At 43.4% G+C, this 21,341-nt stretch overlaps 1 protein-coding gene across 3 annotated transcripts in view; it reads left to right on the forward strand.

Moving 5' to 3' along the window:
• LOC121580778 (SPRY domain-containing SOCS box protein 4-like) overlaps positions 1 to 21,341 on the forward strand; it is a 134,513-nt gene that overhangs the window by 43,380 nt on the left and 69,792 nt on the right. Inside the window, exon 1 of one of the 3 annotated variants that reach the window (XM_041895809.2) lies at positions 5,718 to 6,183. The exons of 1 other annotated variant lie outside the window; for it this stretch is intronic. The gene's annotated coding sequence lies outside the window, so the exon portion shown is untranslated. Of the gene's footprint in view, positions 1 to 5,717; positions 6,184 to 21,341 lie in introns of those variants that run through there. One more of the 3 variants, XM_041895807.2, reaches the window with a different exon arrangement.

A 21,341-nucleotide genomic window follows, 5' to 3' on the forward strand; every position in this document is an offset into this window, starting at 1 on the left:
AAATCTAAAAGAGTCAAATAAATTATATCCAGCTCAGGGCTCCATCTATGCATTTGGTTTGCTAGCTAAGTAGCTAGATGTCAAGATCAAGGTTCATGGTTAAAGCAGAGACATTCACTCCCCTCCTGGATCAAGATCAAGCTTTTAAATGAACACCCGTCACCTACCAAGTGTGGGTAGATTTAGGCATTGGCGGGTAAAATGTCAATTTCAACAGCCATGTTTGCGGGTGGTCGGGGCTCCACAATGCGAGCATTTCACTTGCATTTGTGAATAAAAATAGTAAAGTATGATCACATTTAAAGTAAAATAAATGCTTCAGTGGCTTTTTTCAAAGGATTTCCACCGTTTTATTCATAGCTGCTAAATTAATCGCACAAAGTCAAAGAACTACGAATCCTATATAGCCTATTCCACCTCGCGCTGCAACATTGCCTGGCAGGCGTCTGTGCGCGGAGTGAAATATTCATTTTTAGAAATTAAAGTCTACTGGAAACGAATGTCTACTGAAGTGAGACTTTGTCCTTGTGTTTCTTGGCTATTTACATTGTTTTGTTCACAAGCTAGGTAGTTTTTCTATGTTTGAGTTTCAGCTGCTAGGTAAGAGACAACGCTTCTACGAGTCGGACTCAATCTCACAGGCACAAACATGATTCTAGTCGCGCTACCATGGTAATCTCCCGCCCTTAAAGGAGCAGGTGAAAATGTTGGTTTCATCTGTAATATTTTGGTTAAAAGACTCAGTTCACAAAAAATGTAATTAAACAATATACCACATTAGTTACTTCTTACTAGAAATACATGTATTGTTTTAGTGACATGTAAAGCATGTTCATCAGTTTTTTGTGTTTTGTTGGTGCAATTTTAGCTGCCAAAAAATATTTTGTCTTGTAAATTTTGTTTTATAAATCTACCTGTTGCCCAAATTGTTTTCTGCGTAAATAGAATAATAATATTAATTTTAAAAAATGGAGGGAAATAGCGTCTTGTGTGCACTTACGGTAAAACCGGTATGATACAGAAACTGTATGACGGTATGAATATCTGGATACCACCCAAACCAATAATTGTCCAGTGAAAATCGAACTTTAAAAAAAGTACCCAAATAAGGTTCTTGATTCGTCTTATACTCTTATTTGTGGCCAAAGCATAAATTGGAGAAAAAAAACACTTCAAAAACCCCACCTCAAACTTGTATCTCAAACAGACTGTTTAAAAAATGCGAGCCATTTCCTTATAGAGGATGAGCTGGCCAATCAGCGGTCTGCTCGCATGAATATTTTTAATGACCGGTATACGCCCACACCATTCTGTTGGGGTACGCCCACACTATTCCATCACAGAAAAGCAGCTTTTTAACATACTTAATTACAATTTTTTGGAAGGAAAACGATTTCACTCATTGTAATTAATTATAGGTCATATTTCATAGAAATCTGGAAACACTGGACAGTTACTTTAAAGGTCGACTTTGGGCAAAAACGCCAAAGTAACGGCTTTAACCCCCTAGAGTCAATGTCCGCGCGAAAATCGAATTAGCATAATAATAAAAATCCCCATAAAAAAATCTGTCGGTTTAAGGTAGAGATTTTTTTTAATGACTATCTCTGCTTCAGTCAGTGTCCTCTCTTTGCCCATCAATGTTGAAAAGGATTTCATCTCAGTGAAGAATAATTGACTCCTCTTCGAGAGAATGTGTTGCCAGGTTATTAGGTCCGCAAATGAGCTACTACATGTGAAAAGAAAAGTTTGCAGCGAGAATAGAGGTAGGAAATAAAGACCCCCTAGGTAGTGTGTGTAGGAGGTTGTAACTTCTAAGCCAGAACTAAGGATGCAGGACCGCGTGGGTGCCATGGAGATTGAGGTTCAAGCACTCTAATTTGATGTTAGTTAACTTATAATCAGTTTTCACTTGTATGTGTTGTGGAAAACTTTACAACACCCATTGGTGTGTCACAAATGTGAGAATGAGAATAAATATTTTATCCTTACCAGTAGATTTTATCCATAGAAGTTCTAGCAAAAATCCACCTTTTAAACTGTACAACTGATCAATGCACCATCATACCAGGTAATTTAATTCTTAAAAACAAATGGATGAATAAGATATTTGGCTACAGATGTGTCATTTCTTAACGATCTCTACATTTTCCATCCAAAAACAAATCCTGTGAAATGGCGTCAACACATACTGGAGGAGTTAGCATACTGGCTAGCTTAACAAGTGGCTAGCTTAACTAACGAACTAGCTACATTGGTCGCGGGGCGCATGACCAGAATGACACATCGATGAACTACCAAAGACACACCCAATTTCTGTTTTAAAAATTGAGAAAGCGGAGGAGTTGGACCGTGTTTCGTGCCCAAAGTTGACCGCTAAAGCAAATTTCCTGCAATTCTACACATTTTGCCATTGCTTATAACATGTACATACAGTGGGGAAAAAAAGTATTTAGTCAGCCACCAATTGTGCAAGTTCTCCCACTTAAAAAGATGAGAGAGGCCTGTAATTTTCATCATAGGTACACGTCAACTATGACAGACAAATTGAGATTTTTTTTCTCCAGAAAATCACATTGTAGGATTTTTAATTAATTTATTTGCAAATTATGGTGGAAAATAAGTATTTGGTCACCTACAAACAAGCAAGATTTCTGGCTCTCACAGACCTGTAACTTCTTCTTTAAGAGGCTCCTCTGTCCTCCACTCGTTACCTGTATTCATGGCACCTGTTTGAACTTGTTATCAGTATAAAAGACACCTGTCCACAACCTCAAACAGTCACACTCCAAACTCCACTATGGCCAAGACCAAAGAGCTGTCAAAGGACACCAGAAACAACATTGTAGACCTGCACCAGGCTGGGAAGACTGAATCTGCAATAGGTAAGCAGCTTGGTTTGAAGAAATCAACTGTGGGAGCAATTATTAGGAAATGGAAGACATACAAGACCACTGATAATCTCCCTCGATCTGGGGCTCCACGCAAGATCTCACCCCGTGGGGTCAAAATGATCACAAGAACGGTGAGCAAAAATCCCAGAACCACACGGGGGGACCTAGTGAATGACCTGCAGAGAGCTGGGACCAAAGGAACAAAGCCTACCATCAGTAACACACTACGCCGCCAGGGACTCAAATCCTGCAGTGCCAGACGTGTCCCCCTGCTTAAGCCAGTACATGTCCAGGCCCGTCTGAAGTTTGCTAGAGTGCATTTGCTAGAGTGCATTTGGATGAGGATTGGGAGAATGTCATATGGTCAGATGAAACCAAAATATAACTTTTTGGTAAAAACTCAACTTGTCGTGTTTGGAGGACAAAGAATGCTGAGTTGCATCCAAATAACACCATACCTTCTGTGAAGCATGGGGGTGGAAACATCATGCTTTGGGGCTGTTTTTCTGCAAAGGGACCAGGACGACTGATCCGTGTAAAGGAAAGAATGAATGGGGCCATGTATCGTGAGATTTTGAGTGAAAACCTCCTTCCATCAGCAAGGGCATTGAAGATGAAACGTGGCTGGGTCTTTCAGCATGACAATGATCCCAAACACACCGCCCGGGCAACGAAGGAGTGGCTTCGTAAGAAGCATTTCAAGGTCCTGGAGTGGCCTAGCCAGTCTCCAGATCTCAACCCCATAGAAAATCTTTGGAGGGAGTTGAAAGTCTGTGTTGCCCAGCGACAGCCCCAAAACATCACTGCTCTAGAGGAGATCTGCATGGAGGAATGGGCCAAAATACCAGCAACAGTGTGTGAAAACCTTGTGAAGACTTACAGAAAACATACTACTTATTTTCCACCATAATTTGCAAATAAATTCATTAAAAATCCTACAATGTGATTTTCTGGATTTTCTTTTCCCATTTTGTCTGTCATAGTTGACGTGTACCTATGATGAAAATTACAGGCCTCTCTCATCTTTTTAAGTGGGAGAACTTGCACAATTGGTGGCTGACTAAATACTTTTTTCCCCCACTGTATTCTGTCTGGGGGGCCCCATCCCCCAAAAAGATTTTAAATAAATTATTGAAGGGGACAAATCGACATGTTCCCCCCCATCCCCCGTGGCAATTTCGCCTATTATGTCCACACGTGTGGACTGACTGTTCAGCACAAAAGCACTGGATATCTGACTCACCTCCCTCTCTCCTCCCGCTCTCTCCCTCCTCCCCATCCCTTTCACCATCACCCTCTGCAAAATGATATTTTCCTTTTTTGTTTGCCATCCGTCCACGGTCACTTTGAAGACTGCCAAATGAGCATCGCTCTTTTCTCCATCCCCCCCCTTCGCCCTCTTTCTCTCTCGCCATCATCCTCTACCCTCACCCTTAGGGCTCAAGCACCAAGGTTTTGGTTCTTTCTCTCCATCATCCATTCCCCTCTCCTCCCTTTCTCGCTCCCTTGGGCCTTGTGTGGACAGTTGGGAGGCTTTGTCTACGACTCATATTGGCAGGAGGTGGTTCACACACACACACACACACACACACATACACACACACACACACACACACTTTCGCCCTCTGGCCCCTCTATTGTCAGAAGCTGCTCAGTTGGGGGCCCCTTGGTCCCTATTCTCTCTATGGGGAGATAGGGAGGGGCCCTTTGTCCTGCAGATAAACCCCCTCACACACACACACACACCCCAAGTCCCTGGACCTCATGTGGCTTCCCAAGTGTTAAAAAGCTCTGGAGCGGAAAACGAGGAGGCAATTTATGCCACAGGCTCAGGAGGGAGGAGATGAAAACAGAATCCTGAAACACACATAAGCGTTGGTTATGTATATTATGTTAAGGCAGTATTTTTTTTATTCTATAGCTTGTTCTCCTTTTTTTTTATAGTGAGCCAAAATGTTTTTTGCGCTTGTATTTCCATGATTGATCAAAACTCATTTTCTCATTGTCTCTCTCGTCTCTCTGTAGCAGACATATAGTGAGCAATATGTTTGGAACATCAAATCGCAATAAAATAGCAATCGAATCGCCATACATATAGAATAATGAGAATCGCAGTACATATTGTATCAGCACCTAAGTATCGTGATAATAGGGTATCGTGTGGTCCCTGGCAATTCCCAGCCGTAGTATATATGTGGGGGAAAGATAAATTGGGTTAGAAGTAGGTCTGGCTCAGTTGATCGTGGCGAGGGTGTGTTTATAATTTTTTTTACAGCGCTACGCATTTCCCATTTACCTCGCTCCACGGTAGAGGGCTGAGGTGGGACGGGTAGGGTGAAAGGGGGCAATTGTGTAGTCTAGGTGTGTGTGTGTAGTATGTGTTCAGCAGAACTATCACCTCCTTCTCATTGGATCTGTCTGATATGACAGGAAAAAGCTGTAAAAATCTAATAAGGAAAGCTATACATGTCTTTTTATACTGTAGACAGCAGTATGTGTCTAAATGAGTGTATGAAATGTATGTTTGTGTTACATTGTATGTGCAAATGTGTGTGTAGATTATATGTGCATAAAAGGTGTGTTTGTATTGATTGTATGTGCATTTGTATATGCTATATTAGTATGTTTTTTTATATTGTGCACTCTATTAATATAGGCTTAGGCTATATGCTTGTAGATGTGTGGTATTCTATCTATCAGTTTGTACATATATTTTGTATGTGTGTGGCATGTGTCTCTATATCTGTTTGGCAGAGGGGGTTGGTTGGGCTCAGATGGGGGTGGGGGAAATTAAATGGGCGTGTCCCCTCAGCTGCCCTTCTGTCTGGTCGCCGTCGGTAACCCTGCTTGATGAGATCAGAGGGGATCTTCTTTCAGCATGAGGCAGCCAGCCCTCTTATCCTCCTCTTCCCTCTCTCTCTCTTTCCTCCCTCTCTCTCCGTGCTGAACTGGAACTGAAACTAACTCAGAAGAAGAGGAGCGCTCGATAGCGACGGACGCCACAGCAACGAGAAGAGTCGTGAGGGCAGGAGCAGTAGCGATATCGAACGGCTTAGCTTCTGCCAGGGAGGGAGGTAAAGATAGTAGGAGGGAGGGAAGAGAGGGGGTTACCTCTCTGGGGACTCGGCCTGCTTCTGTTCTCCGCTGTTCTTTTTCTTGTTCAGTTCTTTCCACAAAGGAGAGAGGGAGAGCTTTTATCATCGCTCTTCTCTTGGGATTTGTTTCATATCGGCTTTGAGGAGGAACAGGAACAAGCGAGACAGAGGAGAACTACACTACTGCTACCACTGTAAGTGGCTTGTTTAAGAGTGCGCGTGTGTAAGAGGGAGAGCATGGTGAAGAGGATGTTGATGGGTTGTGTGAAAGTGAGTTTGTGTATGTATGCCTGAGAGAGGATGATACCTTGTGACACAGTTTACTGTTTGTTACACTCTATCTATATACTCTATAACTAAGACCTCTGTGTTAGTGTGTGTTGCTGTGTGTGACCGTGTGTGTGTTTGGCATCCTCCATGCAGATCTCTCACGGCTGTCCAGTTTCTCCCAGACACCGTGTGTTTCCTCTCATCTCTCTTCCCTCTCCCATCTTTTCCTGTCATCTTTAATTCCCCTAATGGCCCAGAGGCACCAGCTGGACAGGATACTACTCTCCTCTGCTCCGTGTGTCGGGAATTCTCCCATAAGCAATCCTGGGATTTCCCTCCCATTACTTACATAAAAATTATAGCTAATCCTGATATCTATTTTTAAACCAGATTATTTTTTTCTATACCTTTTGGCTAATTTCCCCCCCATTTAGCTAATATGGTTTTTGTCATGGCTAAGGTTTCTGTCTGTTCTCCTACCATGTTTAGATTGGAGGGGCAGGGGGTAAACTCTGAGCTGTGCTGCTGGGACGGTTAGACCAATGATTGTATATATGAATGGACAAAGCCATCGATCACGTGACCCCATTCATTCCTATGTGACAACTCAATAGCCCATTGAAGCCAAATGAAGTCGGTTAAGATGGCGTCTCATGGAGACATGACGTGCGCAGTCGTTCTCCCCTGGGTTAGACAGCAGGGCTTCATTTTGACTTCATCCCATTTGTTTTGTCAGCTGCTGACCTCTCACTTGGCTTGTTATCACTCCCTCCCTCCTCCTTCTCTGTGTGTGTCTCTCACTATCTCTCCCCTTCTCTTTTCGGGTGAGATAAGGTGTTTAGAGAGCAGTAAAGAGGTTGTGGGGGGATTCTCTGGCACATGCAGTGTTAAAATCTCTATTGTTTATCTGTGTGTTTTTTCCCTGAGAAAAGTCCCTGATCACTGACATTATGCTTGGGATAAAATAGCTTTTTAGGGAGTCAAGTGTCCCATCTGCGTTTTGGTTAGGTAGGCCTGTGTGTGTGTGTGTGTGTGTGTGTGTGTGTGTAACAGAGTTAAGAACGTACCGTAATCTCAATCCACAGCTAGCTTGAAATGTCGTAGATGGAGCCATCTAATTGGTACCTTTTGGGTGGCTCAACAATTGGAACGTTGTCAAGGAGGGCAGTCACGTGTGTTAGCAAAGCAGAAGTCCCCAGTTCCAGACAGGTATGAGCCGAATTGGGGGGAAGTGGTACTCGCTAAGCAAGCAATGTGACGTCCGTAATATAGGCATGTGTGCGTGTGTGAAACCCTAGCCTGCAGCCGTGTGTGTGTGTGTGTGTGTGTGTGTGTGTTATGTACGCTTTTATGTACGAGTGTATTCATGTATTCATGTGTGTCTGTGATTTTTTTTTGCATTCAGTCTATTTCATCCTCCTTTCAGAATACCGAAGCACACATTCCCTCTATGCTTGCTTGAACAGGAAAGTGTGAAAAATGTAAGAAGTGCAGCGGTGTCATGTTAAGCTACCATATATTAAATGTCATTACTGGCTGCAGCCCGGGCTGTGAATCTGCCATCTAAATCTTTCGTGCTCCTTGAGAGGTTTATGGATGAGGCCACAGGGGTGTGTTTGTGAAAAGTAAATGAATGTGCTTTGTGTGGGTATCGGAGAGGGGGTGTTCCATCACTGTAATGTTAATAACATTTCCCTTAGTGCTAAAACTTTTAAAGCATTATAGTGAGTATCAGAAATGGTCAATTCCATGCCAGGACAGCTCTAAAATATTTTGGGTGTCTCAGATTGTCCTGCCAATTCTCACATACTAACTTCGTTGGGAGGAAGGATGTTTGACATGCTTTTTACATTTGTATCACAAACAACTGTTGAGAAAATCATGATGAAATTGGCAATTTTAGGCCCTTTTTAGACCTGTACGGTGCATTCGGAAAGTATTCAGACCCCTTGACCTTTTCCACATTTTGTTACGTTACAGCCTTATTCTAAAATGGATTAAATTCACACAAGAATGGGAGGAACTCCCCAAATACAGGTGTGCCAAGCTTGTAGCGTCATACGCAAGAAGACTCGAGGCTGTAATCGCTGCAAAGTACTGAATAAAGGGTCTGAATACTTATGTAAATACGTATGTAAAGACATTTGCAAACATTTCTAAAAGCCTGTTTTTGCTTTGTGTGTAGATTGATGAGGAAAAAAATATTTAATCAATTTTAGAATAAGGCTGTAACGTAACAAAATGTGGAAAAAGTCAAGGGGTCTGAATACTTTCTGAATGCACTGTATGCACAAACTAACAAACTGTTTAGTCTGGGAAGCATGCGGCCGCCTTTATAGAATGCTCTAACATATGGAGTATGTCTAGATTCTGAAATATACACTGAGTGTACAAAACATTGACATAGACTGACCAGGTGAAAGCTATGATCCTTTATTTATGCCACTTGTTAAATCCACTTCAATCAGTGTAGATGAAGGGGAGGAGACCGGTTAAATAATTATTTTTTTGCATTGAGACATGGATTGTGTATGTGTGCCATTCAGACGGTGAATGGGCAAGACAAAAAATGTAAGTGCCTTTGAACGGTGCCAGGCGCACTGGTTTGTGTCAAGAACTGCAACGCTGATGGGTTTTTCACACTCAACAGCTTCCAGTGTGTATCAAGAATGGTCCACCACCATAAGGACATCCAGCCAACTTGACACAACTGTGGGAAGCATTGGAGTCAACATGGGCCACCAGCATCCCTTTGCCCTGTGAATTGAGGGTGTTCTAAGGGCAAAAGGGGGAGGTGCAACTCAATATTAGGAAGGTTCTCACATGAATGTATTAAACATTAAAGGTCCTGCACAGTCATCCTATTCCCCAAGTAAAAGTAGCCTTTGAATGACCAAAACATCACCCATCATATCTTTACGCTATTTTCTCTCATCTGTAACTATCATGAAGCCTGAAAGAACAGGCTGATATATCATGAGCTCACCTTGACTGACAGCTCTTTGAAACACCCTTGTGGTCTTTGCCAGGTAACAATGTAAACAATGGGCCACGTCATTGATGACCAAGTAAACAATGTCATTCCTAGCCTAAATAGTATGCCTCAACCCATTTTCTCTGCAAAATGCTATCATGGTCAACAGAGATAATCATGGACTGTTGGATATCAGACAAACAGCAGCAATACACAATTGCATTTCTATTGTTTTGTAACTAATTACAGAATACAATTCACTGATACACTTCACAATAATTAGTAAAGCCTGAGTCACCTTAGAAGCTTAGACATAAGGGAATGTACATGAAAACAGCATACAATAAGTGTACTGGACAATTTATTGGTGCCTCTGCATTAGCATTGTCAATGACAATATTTTCAGCATTACATGTATTGATCAGACATGCATTTGATCATTTACAATAGGCCAGCATAGCCAAAATATTGATCAACATGAACACTCATGAGAAATAATGGTGAGACATCATATGACATAAAATATATATATACACTGCTCAAAAAAATTAAGGGAACACTAAAATAACACATCCTAGATCTGAATGAATGAAATAATCTTATTAAATACTTTTTTCTTTACATAGTTGAATGTGCTGACAACAAAATCACACAAAAATTATCAATGGAAATCAAATGTATCATCCCATGGAGGTCTGGATTTGGAGTCACACTCAAAATTAAAGTGGAAAACCACACTACAGGCTGATCCAACTTTGATGTAATGTCCTTAAAACAAGTCAAAATGAGGCTCAGTAGTGTGTGTGGCCTCCACGTGCCTGTATGACCTCCCTACAATGCCTGGGCATGCTCCTGATGAGGTGGCGGATGGTCTCCTGAGGGATCTCCTCCCAGACCTGGACTAAAGCATCCGCCAACTCCTGGACAGTCTGTGGTGCAACGTGGCGTTGGTGGATGGAGCGAGACATGATGTCCCAGATATGCTCAATTGGATTCAGGTCTGGTGAACGGGCGGGCCAGTCCATAGCATCAATGCCTTCCTCTTGCAGGAACTGCTGACACACTCCAGCCACATGAGGTCTAGCATTGTCTTGCATTAGGAGGAACCCAGGGCCAACCGCACCAGCATATGGTCTCACAAGGGGTCTGAGGATCTCATCTCTTTACCTAATGGCAGTCAGGCTACCTCTGGCGAGCACATGGAGGGCTGTGCGGCCCCCCAAAGAAATGCCACCCCACACCATGACTGACCCACCGCCAAACCGGTCATGCTGGAGGATGTTGCAGGCAGCAGAACGTTCTCCACGGCGTCTCCAGACTCTGTCACGTCGGTCACATGTGCTCAGTGTGAACCTGCTTTCATCTGTGAAGAGCACAGGGCGCCAGTGGCGAATTTGCCAATCTTGGTGTTCTCTGGCAAATGCCAAACGTCCTGCACGGTGATAGGGCTATAAGCACAACCCCCACCTGTGGACATCGGGCCCTCATACCACCCTCATGGAGTCTGTTTCTGACCGTTTGAGCAGACACATGCACATTTGTGGCCTGCTGGAGGTCATTTTGCAGGGCTCTGGCAGTGCTCCTCCTGCTCCTCCTTGCACAAAGGCGGAGGTAGCGGTCCTGCTGCTGGGTTGTTGCCCTCCTACGGCCTCCTCCACGTCTCCTGATGTACTGGCCTGTCTCCTGGTAGCGCCTCCATGCTCTGGACACTACGCTGACAGACACAGCAAACCTTCTTGCCACAGCTCACATTGATGTGCCATCCTGGATGAGCTGCACTACCTGAGCCACTTGTGTGGGTTGTAGACTCCGTCTCATGCTACCACTAGAGTGAAAGCACCGCCAGCATTCAAAAGTGACCAAAACATCAGCCAGGAAGCATAGGAACTGAGATGTGGTCTGTGGTCACCACCTGCAGAACCACTCCTTTATTGGGGGTGTCTTGCTAATTGCCTATAATTTCCACCTGCTGTCTATTCCATTTGCACAACAGCATGTGACATTTATTGTCAATCAGTGTTGCTTCCTAAGTGGACAGTTTGATTTCACAGAAGTGTGATTGACTTGGAGTTACATTGTGTTGTTTAAGTGTTCCCTTTATTTTTTTGAGCAGTGTATATATTAGAGCCATAAGCCTAATACAGTGGGGGAAAAAAGTATTTAGTCAGCCACCAATTGTGCAAGTTCTCCCACTTAAAAAGATGAGAGAGGCCTCTAATTTTCATCATAGGTACACGTCAACTATGACAGACAAAATGAGAAAAAAAAACCAGAAAATCACACTGTAGGATTTTTAATGAATTTATTTGCAAATTATGGTGGAAAATAAGTATTTGGTCAATAACAAAAGTTTCTCAATACTTTGGTATATACCCTTTGTTGGCAATGACACAGGTCAAACGTTTTCTGTAAGTCTTCACAAGGTTTTCACACACTGTTGCTGGTATTTTGGCCCATTCCTCCATGCAGATCTCCTCTAGAGCAGTTATGTTTTGGGGCTGTCGCTGGGCAACACAGACTTTCAACTCCCTCCAAAGATTTTCTATGGGGTTGAGATCTGGAGACTGGCTAGGCCACTCCAGGACCTTGAAATGCTTCTTACGAAGCCACTCCTTCGTTGCCCGGGCGGTGTGTTTGGGATCATTGTCATGCTGAAAGACCCAGCCACGTTTCATCTTCAATGCCCTTGCTGATGGAAGGAGGTTTTCACTCAAAATCTCATGATACATGGCCCCATTCATTCTTTCCTTTACACAGATCAGTCGTCCTGGTCCCTTTGCAGAAAAACAGCCCCAAAGCATGATGTTTCCACCCCCCATGCTTCACAGTAGGTATGGTGTTCTTTGGATGCAACTCAGCATTCTTTGTCCTCCAAACACGACGAGTTGAGTTTTTACCAAAAAGTTCTATTTTGGTTTCATCTGACCATATGACATTCTCCCAATCCTCTTCTGGATCATCCAAATGCACTCTAGCAAACTTCAGACGGGCCTGGACATGTACTGGCTTAAGCAGGGGCACACGTCTGGCACTGCAGGATTTGAGTCCCTGGCGGCGTAGTGTGTTACTGATGGTAGGCTTTGTTACTTTGGTCCCAGCTCTCTGCAGGTCATTCACTAGGTCCCCCCGTGTGGTTCTGGGATTTTTGCTCACCATTCGTGATCATTTTGACCACACGGGGTGAGATCTTGCGTGGAGCCCCAGATCGAGGGAGATTATCAGTGGTCTTGTATGTCTTCCATTTCCTAATAATTGCTCCCACAGTTGATTTCTTCAAACCAAGCTGCTTACCTATTGCAGATTCAGTCTTCCCAGCCTGGTGCAGGTCTGCAATTTTGTTTCTGGTGTCCTTTGACAGCTCTTTGGTCTTGGCCATAGTGGAGTTTGGAGTGTGACTGTTTGAGGTTGTGGACAGGTGTCTTTTATACTGATAACAAGTTCAAACAGGTGCCATGAATACAGGTAACGAGTGGAGGACAGAGGAGCCTCTTAAAGAAGAAGTTACAGGTCTGTGAGAGCCAGAAATCTTGCTTGTTTGTAGGTGACCAAATACTTATTTTCCACCATAATTTGCAAATAAATTCATAAAAAAATCCTACAATGTGATTTTCTGATTTTTTTTTCTCAATTTGTCTGTCATAGTTGACGTGTACCTATGATGAAAATTACAGGCCTCTCTCATCTTTTTAAGTGGGAGAACTTGCACAATTGGTGGCTGACTAAATACTTTTTTTCCCCCACTGTATAGGCACCCGGACACCCTACAGTGTACAGGACCCCATTGATTCCTACAATTTGTAACGTTCATCTCCCGTCCGAATGCTTGAAAAAAACAATACAATGCTACATAATGTGATGTCATAGCACGTAAAAGTTAATTACTTAGGCTTTAGGAATTGCAACCAACTACAGAGATTGATGGGGAGGGGGAGAGGAGGGGGACCCAGGTACCCCGCTTCAATCAAGCAGGCATCAGTCACCCACTTGGGTTCAGTCACCCACTTGAGTTCAGTCTTCCCCAAGATTAAAGCGGGAGACAAACCCAGCTGTGGCCGCCTCCTTGTCAGGCCTCTCACACTGGGCAGACAGGGGTCCTGGGATGGACAGCTTGCACAGCTTTCTCACATACGGCTCTGGATCAAGGGTGATCTCGTTGGAGAGGAGATCCAGGAGCCTTTCTACGTAGCCTGTAATGTTTTTGAAAAGGGAAATGTTTGTTAAATGGTTAGTGAATTTAATTTCCTTTTATTTACTGTTATGATGCTATCAATTTGTTGATGTAATGATCGACTCATTCTTCAATGGGTTTTTTGGTGTTTTTGAAGTATTACATTTGAAATATGCAATATTTGGTCGTGCACTATTTTGTAAAACGTTTCAATGTTTGTATTTGGAATGTGTGTGCCTGAAATGCTCAATTGATTTAAAATGAATAACTATTATGATAATAATAATAATAATTTATTACATTTCTATAGCGCTTTTCATAGAATCTCAAAGCGCTTCAAGAGCAAAAAACAAACATGTAATAAATGACAGTTATGACTTACTGTATGCTGTGTCTGGCTTCACAACATATCCCCTCTTCTTTGCCTTGGGAAAACTGATTTGGTATATCAGCATTCCTGCTGTGGTGGTTGCCTGGGAAGCTGTGCAGACAGAGTAGATGTTGAATTTTCTAAAATGTTTATCATTACAGCTTGATGATGGTGGAAGGACAAAAGGAGATGGGAAGTGTAAACTCCTTTTGTGGACAACATTCCTTTGTGTCAGCTGTGTGCTGGCAGTTCTCAGACTCAACGTAGGGGGCTTCAAGACAATTTTATGCTTGATCCGAAAATGTGGTCGGAGGCGCCGTATGGATGGTGTGATGCAATTGCTGAGCCTCCGGAGGTATGCAGAGGCCAAATGGAGCTCTGTACCGCATTGCCTTGCGCCGCACAAATGTTGTAACTATGCGGAGGCTCTGTATAGCTTCACATTGACATGATTGGTTGACGGTAGGTGGAGGTGGGAGGTCCTGTATAAACACAAACTCACTTTCTTGACAACTTCCTTCACAACAGCTCTGCGCTGCTCCGTGAAGCTCAAGAAGTATGAATACCCTGACTTCTGCAGAGGCCGTATCACCCTAAATGCTGCACTGCCAATGCTGACATCGGATTGACCATGCAGCGCCTTTTAGGGATGGAAGAACAAAAACCCATTTAGTGACTATTCAGGTGTGTTACAGAAAATATACCGTTCACAAGTCAATACAGTTGCAGCCGTAGCCACCATGTCAGACTCCTCAAACTCTGATACTTACATTATGGTCAGCGCTTGCAAGATCTACTGTCAATGATGGCACAGCATCCGTCTTCAGGATTAGCTTCCTGGCAAGACCCATCGAATGTTCTCCCAGTTGATAAAGCAACTTCTCTCTGTAAATGTGCACTGGACTTAAATGATCGTAATATTCGGTGCTGCCTGAAATGAAAAGCAGCCACTGCTATCAGATGTTAATTCTTCTGAAAATAGTGTAATGTTAAATGAACACTATGGTATCCAGTCACAACAGTGTGATTGCTAGCTAAAAGTCACATCACAGATGAAAGGGGGTTGGTTACCAGTATCGTTCTGCCACATTCTGCTTGAGCAATCTTATGGTTTGTTAACAAAGCCGTGTAATGCGCATATGTGATGACGGTTTTAAGGAGTTACATATTTAAATGAGTTAAGATTATAAGATGCTCTCCCGAGTGGCGCAGCGGTCTAATGCACTGCATCGCAGTGTTTGAGGCGTCACTACAGACCCGGGTTCGATCCCAGGCTGTGTCAAAACCGGCCGTGACCGGGAGTCCCATAGGGCGGCGCACAATTGGCCCAGCGTCATCCGGGTTAGGGTAGGGTTTGGCCGGGGGAGCTTTACTTGGCTCATTGTGCACTAGTGACTCCTTGTGGCGGGCCGGACGCCTGCAGGCTGACTTTGGTCGTCAGTTGAACAGTGTTTCCGCCGACACATTGGTGCAGCTGGCTTCCGGGTTAAGCGGGCTGGTGTTAAGGAGAGCAGTTTCGCGGGTCTTGTTTTGGAGGACGCATGACTCGACCTTCGCCTCTCCCGAGCCCGTTGGGGTGTTGCAGCGATGAGACAAGATCGTAATTGTAACGACGGCAGCCCTCCACATCCAGGTTCTGCGGGATCATCTGAGACCAGCCACCCGGACTGCTGATGAAACAGAGGTGTATTTCTGTCTGTAATAAAGCCCTTTTGTGGGGAAAAACTCAGTCTGATTGGCTGGGCCTAGCTCCCAAGTGGGTGGGCATATGCCCTCCCAGGCCCACCCATGCGCCCCTGCCCATGTAAAATCCATAGATTAGGGCCTAATGAATTTATTTCAATTGACTGATTTCCCTATATGAACTGTAACTCTGTAAAATCGTTGAAAATGTTGCATTTATATTTTTGTTCAGTATAAATGGAATTTACGTCAGTCAATAAGTTGTTTAATAACAGAATTTTGGTTAATCGCTCAGGACTAATGTATAAAAGGGGTCATATCGGCCTCCCGAGTGGCACAGTGGTCTAAGGCACTGCATTGCAGTGTTGCGGTGTCACTACAGCCTGGGGTTCGATCCCAGGCTTTGTCACAACCGGCCGTGACCGGGAGACCCATGAGGCGGCGCACAATTGGCCCAGCGTTGTCTGGGTTAGGGGAGGGTTTGGCCAGCTGGGATTTCCTTGTCCCATCACGCTCTAGCGACTCCTTGTGGCGGGCCGGACGCCTGCAGGCTGACTTCGGTCGTCAGTTGAACAGTGTTTCCTCCGACACATTGGTGCAGCTGGCTTCCGGGTTAAGCGAGCGGATGTTAAGAAGCGCGAGCGGGTGTTAAGAAGCGCGGTTTGGTGGGTCATGTTTCGGAGGACGCATGACTCGACCTTCGCCTCTCCCGAGCCCGTTGGGGAGTTGCAGCGATGAGACGATCGTAATCACAAAATTGGGGAGGAAAAGGCGGTAATTTTTTAAAAAATCATATCATTAAAAGTACCAGAGAGCCCACTCTGGAAATTTGGCATGTTTGAAGAGTATATAATTACAAACAATATGTCTAAAAATAAGCTAAATCAAAAAGGGTACTGAGATATTAATATTTATTATGTTGAATAAATAAGGAGTATAATGACACCAAATGTTGTCTGGATCACGTAGGGTTCATGGGTTATATTTTTGTGCAGAAATGTGTTTACATTTACATTTTAATCATTTAGCAGACGCTCTTATCCAGAGCAACTTACAGTTAGTGAGTGCATACATTTTCATACTGGCCCCCTGTGGTAAACGAACCCACAACCCTGGCGTTGCAAACGCCATGCTCTACCAACTGAGCTACAGAGGGCCTGTATGTCTAAAAAGGGCCTAAAATGGCCACTTTCATCATCATTATAAAAAAAATAAAAAAAAGAACTTTCAAACATCCTTCCTCCCAATGAAGTCTATATGTGAGAATTGCCAGAACAATCTAAAATACTAAAATACCCTACATTTTTTCCTGCCGCAGAATCTCCTAAATATAGTGTGTGTGTGTGTGTGTTTGTCAATGACTACGTGCCTATCTGTGTGTATGGTTTTGATGTCCATGTTTATGAATGCCTGCTGTGTGTTTGTGGCTGCAGTATAACAGGCCATTAAAACTATCTAAACTGAATTCAAACTGATACATTGGTGCGATTTTAACCAAGTGCTCCATGACCATTAAAATCCCCATAAAGGCTAGCCTTCCAAAACACACAGGCCTATCACAGTACTGTGTGTGTGTGTGTAAAGCAGATGTCTCTGCCTGTCAGGCTTTCATTGATTGCAGCACTGCAAATCGACTGGGCCATTTTGTTGGCAGCGTGATGTAATTTGTACCAATTTACAGGGTGTTAGTGCTGTTTTTACCTTTCGCTGATGGTTTACTGCTGCTACAGAGAGAGGGATGAGGAAACTAAGGGAGGGATATATGGAAAGAGGAGGGATAGAGTAACAGGGAAAGTTGGAGGGAGAGAGGGAATGATGGATGAAAATAAATGGAGGAGAAAGAAAGAGAGGGATATAATCTCCCACATTCTTTTTGTCTTTATATGGTCTAATGGGAGTAACGGGCCACTTTTTGACTGAGTATAACTTCTTATCTCTTAAAGACTAATCATTCTATGGAATTCAGTCTGTATTTTGACATATAACACTAAATAATGACATACTGCTTACAATCTACCTACCCCTGGCATATCCTCACAAGGAATGAATCTCAACTATGTAGACACTAAAGGTTGTTTGGAATAGTTTGTATAGTCTTCACTGCAGTTCACCCCTAGTAACACACACACACACACACACACACACACACACACACACCTCTAATTGGAACCAGGGTTGCTACAAGTCATGTTCGTCTGTCTAAACGCATTGCTTTGGATTCCCATTAACAGACTGGCCTGGATTCTTCCTCCTGTAAAGCCGACAGACTGCGTTTGATCATTTGTTCATGTCCCAGACAATATTATGAGGAGTGAGGTGTTTTCCCTAGGACTCTTCCATCTCCTGTGTGTGTGGCTGTTCCTAGGTAATGACTGTGAGAAGAATGTCAGCCAGATGAGGAACTGTGAGTGTGATTGTGTCAGACTGTGTGTATGAGTGTGTGCCTCCAGAAAGTATTCATACCCCTTGACTTATTCCACATCTTGTTGTTACAGCCTGAATTCAAAATGGATGTAAAAAAAACTAAACTATCTACACACAATACCCATAATGACAGTGAAAACATGTTTTGTGACATTTTTGCTAATGTATTAAAAATGAAATACAGAAATATCTCATTTACATAAGTATACACACCCCTGAGTCAATACTTTGTAGAAGCACCTTTGGCAGCAATTACAACTGTGAGTCTTTTGTGGTAAGTCTCTAAGAGCTTTCCACACCTGGATTGTGCAACATTTGCCCATTATTCTTGTCAAAATTCTTCAATTCTGTCAAATTGATTGTTGATCATTGTTAGACAACCATTTTCAGATCTTGCCATAGATTTTCAAGTAGATTTCAGTCAAAAATGTAACTCGGCCACTCAGGAACATTCACTTTCTTCTTGGAAAGCAACTCCAGTGTGTAGATTTGGCCTTGTGTTTTAGGTTATTGTCCTGCTGAAAGGTGAATTCATCTCCCAGTGTCTGGTGGGCCTCCTGTAGCTCAGTTGGTAGAGCATGGCGCTTGCAACACCAGGGTTGTGGGTTCGTTTCCCACGGGGGGCCAGTATGAAAAATTTATGCACTCACTAACTGTAAGTCGCTCTGGATAAGAGCGTCTGCTAAATGACTAAAATGTAAATGTAAATGGTGGAAAGCAGACTGAACCAGGTTTTCCTCTAGGATTATGCCTGTGCTTAGCTCCAATTAGTTTCTTTTTTATCCTGAAAAACTCCCTAGTCCTTAACGATTACAAGCATACCCATAACATGATGCAGCCACCACTATGCTTGAAAATATAGAGAGTGGTACTCAGTAATGTATTGGATTTGCCCCAAACATAACACAACACTTTGTATTCAGGACAAAAAGTGAATTGCTTTGCCACATTTTTTGCAGTATTACTTTAGTACCTTTTTGCGAACAGGATGTATGTTTTGGAATGTTTTTTTATTCAGTACAGGCTTCTTTTTCACTCTGTCAATTAGGTTAGTATTGTGGAGTAACTACAATGTTGTTGATCCATCCTCAGTTTTCTCCCATCACAGCTATTAAACTTTGCAACTGTTTTAAAGTCACCATTGTCCTCATGGTGAAATCCTTAAGCGATTTCCTTTCCCTAGGCAACTGAGTTAGGAAGGATGCCTGTATCTTTGTAGTGACTAGGTGTATTGATACACCATCTAAAGTGTAATTAATAACTTCACCATGCTCAAAGGGATATTCAGTATCTGCTTTAAAAAAAAATATGTTTTTATCTACCAATAGGTGTCCTTCTTTGTGAGGCATTGGAAAACCTTCCAAGTCTTTGTGGTTGAATCTGTGTTTGAAATTCACTGCTTGACTGAGGGACCTTACATATAATTGTATGTGTGGGGTACAGAGATGAGGTAGTGTTTAAAAAATAATGTTAAGCACTATTATTGCACACAGAGTGAGTCCATGCAACTTATTATGACTTGTTAAGCAAATCTTTACTTCTGAACTTATTTAGGCTTGCCATAAAAAATTGGTTGAATACTTATTGATTCAAGACATTTCAGCATTTCATTTTTTATTAATTTGTAAAATATTCTAAAAACATAATTCCACTTTGACATTATTGTGTGTAGGCCAGTGACAAAATAATCTCCATTTAATTCATTTAGAATGTAGGCTATGACACAATATTTTGGGGGAAAAGTCAAGGTGTGTGAATACTTTCTGAAGGCAATGTAAATGTGTGTGTGTCACATCGAAGCATGTCTACCAAGTCGGGGCTTGTCGGATAGATATGCATGAAAGCCTGGTTATGAGGCAGAGGGGACTGAGAGATGATTTCATACACACATGATGTAACAACGTTTTAGGGATGTTGGAGGGAAGGTGGCAAACTGAGTCACAATCTACCCAACTAGTCTGCCATTAAACATCCCTTTGTCTGGTTCTATCTTTGTCACTTATGGTCTGTGCCTTTGGTCTCTCTCGCTCTCGCCCTCTCTCAAGAGAAACCCAATTTTCAGACGTTTGCCATTCTGACCTCCTTTGAGGCAGAGCCATGCTCATGTCAGTGTAACAACAAAACATATCCTCAATTGCCGACTGTGTGTGTGCGACACCTATGCTTTCTGTCTGCTCCCTTAACTGCCATACCTGTCTAACCATCTAAAAGAAGGGTTGATGACGGAGTAGAGCAGAAGAGAACTCTCCTAAATGAGTCGGCAGAAGTCTGGGGGGGAACGATGAAGTGTGCCAGAGACATGAGTGAGATCTAAATCAAATGGGGGGAGAGCAGATGGTAGGCTCATGTTGCAGCTCTTCATGGCAATCGCCGGGTCCAGACCCCTTCAGAGGGGTAACCGGGGCGATGATAACCGTGGCGACGCAGGTCAGTGGTGAAGCAACCCCTTGACGACGGGCGTAACGCGTAGGTTGCCAGCCACATGCTCTCCCAGACTGGTTCTGGGCCAGCTGAGTAGAGGAGCCATCTGGGAGGAGAGGGGATGAGTGGACATGCTGCACACACACAAACTGAACTCTGGTGCCACACACCCTCTCTGCCAGCTCACATGACGTCATTCCTCTTCTCAATCGATGGGAGGAAGACAGGGGGAGGGAGGGAGAGAGAGAGAGAGAGAGAGAGAGGGGGGAGCCTGGACTCGGCTGTCTGGCTGTCTGGTCACCCTCCTTCCTGTTAACTTACATAGACAGACCTTCTTTCAGGCAGTGTCTGACCTCACTGTGTCGGAGTGTTGACTGTTTTACTGTATTTGTGTCTGTGGTTACCTTAGCTTACATAGCAACAGTAGACCTCTCTTTCACAGTCTGACATCTGTGTGTACAGTACAGTACCGTTCAGTATATACTGTAACTGTCAGCTGTATATATATATGTGTGTGTCTTTACCCCCAAGAGGTGCGTCAGCGCCACTTCCAAGTCTGAGGTATGAGTGTACCTTTCCCTGTGTTCAGGAAGTTACTGATACATCACTTCAGCTGAGCAGGGTGCGTGTGTGTGTGTGTGGCCAAGCGGGACTTGTGTGTGTTTGTCCAAACAGAAACTGCCTGCTAGCATTACATAGAGCCCTAGTATTTTTAGCTTATCATCATCAGCCAATCTTACATGATCTTCTAGTTCACAGTTTCCTTTTTCACATCACCTTTGATTAATGATGTTTTGGCTGTGGCAAACAGGAACATTGTTTGAAGATAGTTTTTTTAGGCCCGGGAAGCTCAAGGGGATTGGGGCAATGAATTATTACCCTTTTCCCTTCCTGTTTTTGCCAACTCTGCTCCTTTTCTAAAAGGCGCTCATTAAAAATGCATTATCTAAATGAACACTAGCCTCCTCTGAGTTGTAGTCTTGGCTGTAGAGGAGCACCACTCAGGACGGTTTAACCCTTTACATTCGTGGGAATTGGCCGA

The sequence above is a fragment of the Coregonus clupeaformis genome, chromosome 14, assembly GCF_020615455.1.
Source record: "Coregonus clupeaformis isolate EN_2021a chromosome 14, ASM2061545v1, whole genome shotgun sequence".
Classification (NCBI taxonomy): Eukaryota; Metazoa; Chordata; class Actinopteri; order Salmoniformes; family Salmonidae; genus Coregonus; species Coregonus clupeaformis.